Source organism: Austrofundulus limnaeus, unplaced genomic scaffold (genome assembly GCF_001266775.1).
Source record: "Austrofundulus limnaeus strain Quisiro unplaced genomic scaffold, Austrofundulus_limnaeus-1.0 Scaffold266, whole genome shotgun sequence".
NCBI lineage: Eukaryota > Metazoa > Chordata > Actinopteri > Cyprinodontiformes > Rivulidae > Austrofundulus > Austrofundulus limnaeus.
In genome coordinates this window covers 280,014-283,557 of record NW_013952668.1, presented here as the reverse complement: position 1 = coordinate 283,557, position 3,544 = coordinate 280,014, and positions in this window count along the sequence as shown.

Here is a 3,544-nt window from a genome sequence, read left to right as displayed (position 1 = left end):
CCTCAGCATGACTTCCTAAAAACGCCGCAGGATTTCTCAAACATTCACGAATGAGTCAAAGCAAGGCTTTGGGCATGTTTGTTTTAATGAGTGTATAACATTATAACATGGTATAAAACTCAAAAAAGTTTATTTTATATGATATTGCCCCTTTAAAGCCTTGAGTATTTTGTTTTAATGTCTACATTTGCATTTCTGTTGCATAATGTAAATTAAATGCATTTTGTGTGTAATTCATGACAACTCATATTTACTAAAAGAAATGTTTAAATTTAAAAAAGAAAAGTTGTGAATTCACACCTCTATTTAAAGACAAAAAAATAAATCTGATAGTAATGTTTTATTAAAAGTGAAGCCAACCTGTTTGACTTGCGCTCCCTTCTGGCTGAAAACACAACATCATCTATCAGTTCTATCAGCTAGAAATGAGTTTATACATTTATAAAACAATAACTAATTATTGTCCAAATTACCGGTAGGTGATGACTTATTTTATTATTTTTTAGGACAGTCAATGGCAATTTTTCTTACTGAGGAGTTGACAACAGGTCGTGTTGCCAGAGCTGCTCTTTGACGATCTGACAGAAACACAATGCAGCGGGGAAAAATGAGCTACTTCCTCCTCAGCCTCCCAGCAACCAGCGCTGCACTTCTGCCCTTCTCTGAGCTSTGCTTCAGCAGCACACATCTTCAAAACAACAGGAATCCTCTGTCATTATGAAAAGTTTGTTTATAAACTAAAACACTTTGATGGGCCAGGGTTATCTGGGGGGAGAGGCATAGGCATCTGTAAGAACCAGCATCGCTCTGTGAACCACACACATTTAAAGACAGAGCACAAACAAGAAGCACAATAAATTCAGATATGTTACTATTTCAAGGTCTTCTCAGATTAAACTGATGCGTGGTCATCTGAATCTGCTTCTGTTTTCTCCACTGTTTATGCTAATGACTGCGGTACCACTCCAGGCATGACAACTTCAAAACTTTTGCGGAATCTCACTAAATAAAAAAAAAGTACAGTAGCTCACAAAACTGTTGTGTGACTGAGTAGATTGCCGGCTACATTCTGTGACTTTACTTGAAATGGTTAGGCTGGTCATGATTTTCTATTTTCCGTGTGTTGAACTGATCTTTTCTAAAGGAGTGGGTCTGAATAAAGGAAGGTTCAACATTTACAAAAAGAAATGCAGACTAAACATGTAATGTTTGTTTTCTGCTCCTTCACACTTTGATTCTTTGTCGTTGGGATTTAGACATATATAAATGAAAAGCTTCTCAACTGCCTTTCATAACAAACTTTTAATTAAAAATGGTCACCAACTTTACAAATTTTACTTCATGATCTATATTTGTTTATGTTGGCAAATGTAACTTTGATGTAGTAACCATCCTGAAAATTCATCCAGTGGCTCACATACTGTATTATTTTGCTAACAGACAGAAAATGTTGAACCAATTTTTTTCACACAAAGAATAAGGCTCTAATTATGTGTTGAGGATTATTCTAAGCTACTACCACACTAAACTTTGGCTCACATTTTGTGTTAAAACAACAGGGTTCTTGCAAGTTTTTTAAATAGTCTAAAAATGACTAAAATTTGAAAATCCAAATCTTAGGCCTAAAAAGGTATTTAAAATGCCCAAATTTTCATTCAACGTCTTGTCTTATTTATTTATTTATTTATTTATTTATTTATTTATTTATTTACTTTTGATCATTCTCAGGAAGTGTTCACATAAATACACAAGTCACAACAAATGTCATCTCAGGGCACTGTACACAAAAAAACTAAATCTAAAGTAGCCAGCAGATTGTGTTGAATCTTCACTTTGTCACAGTCTCCCATCCTGCAGCACATTAGTGACAGTGGAGAGGGAAAACTCCCTTTTAACAGAAAGAAACCTCCAGCAGAACCAGGCTCAGGACAGGCGGCCATCAGCCTCAACCGACTGGGTTAGTGGGGACAGGAAAGAGACACGGACACAAAAAGACTAGTCAACGTATACTTCCATCTGGAAAAGGAAAATGAATCCCAGAGCCAGAAAAGAAAGCCGGCAGAGCAGAACTTTAAGAAAAGGAAGACAAGCTTGCTGGAGGTGTCTGCCTGTCTTGCCAGGGAAGAAGACACGCTTGCAGAAGAAGCTAAGGGAAAGGCTGGTTCCAAGACTGAAATAGCGTTTTTTTTTTTTTTTTTTTTTTGTTAAAATTAAATCTTCTTTACCTGAATTGATAGCAAATGTGATAAAATTTCTGGGACCATTGGAATGTTTCTGGTAATGTGTCGGTCTTAAATTTCATTCCTAATGGTCTTAAAAGGTCTTTAAAAAGTCTTAACCTTAACTTACTGAAACATGTAAGAACCCTGAAACAATCATTTTACAGTGCTAATTATCTGTGGCGGCCATTTTGAATACTAATAACTAAAATCAGTTTTTGATTCACATCCAATGATTGGTTTCTGAAAGTTTCATTCATATTGCTTTAGCGTTTCACAAAATATTTTGCAAACATGGTCTATTCCATCAGTTAAAACAAACATTTTTTGGCATAAATCATGCAGCATATGTAGTGCTCAGAGTATATGTTGTGGTTGATCCTCAGCTATTTCCAGACCACCTTTTAGATCTGTATCTGTAAAACTGGCAGAGTTCTGGCTGTTTGTGTGTTTCCTATATTTAGTTGGCTGCAGAAGCCATCTTGAATTGGATTGATTCCAAAATTAAATCTGTTGATTTATATCCAATAACAAAAATCTGAAAGCTGTTATTAACATCCATCAAGTAGTTTATGAGACATTTTTGCCAACAATAAGACGGTTGATTACAACATCTATTGGCCAAGGATTACAATAGATGCTGGGGAGTTGTTGGCAGAGGTCTTGGGAAAAAAATAAGTAAAAGTGAAATTACGTAAACAGAAAATGACTTATAAAAATAAATTTCACTGATGAGAAAACTACTCAAGTAAAAGTCATAAAACTGTTCACAGAAATTGGGAAAGTAAAAGTACATTTACACACTCTCTAAGAAATAAACTGTTGAATTTACTGAACCAAACTGGTTCCACTAAGCTAGGTTGAGTAAATTAAGCTATATAAATGCTTTGCTCGATTTACTCAACTAGGCTTAGTGGAGCCAGTTGACATGACTTTGTTGTGTAAATTCAACACTTCATTTTTTTTAGAGTGCAGAAACATCTTCCTTCATGATGAGTTCAAACATATTTAATTTTGTAATGAGTAACTAGGTGTTACATTTTAAAGTAAAGACGTAAAAGTGCAATTTTTAGCTTTAAAATGTAACAAAATAAAGGTAAAAGTAGTTATTTAAAAATAATTGGTAAAATTACAAATCCTCAAAAAAACTACTTAAGTACTGTAGTGAAGTAAATGTACTTAGTTACTATAAACCTCTGGTTTTAACCTTAACACCCTAACAAAGCTTCATTTAATATGACGTGTGTGCGTGCGTGCATGTGTGTGTGTGTGTTTTTCCTACAACGTGGGGTATTTTTTACAAAAAAAAGCAGCCAGGTGGGGAC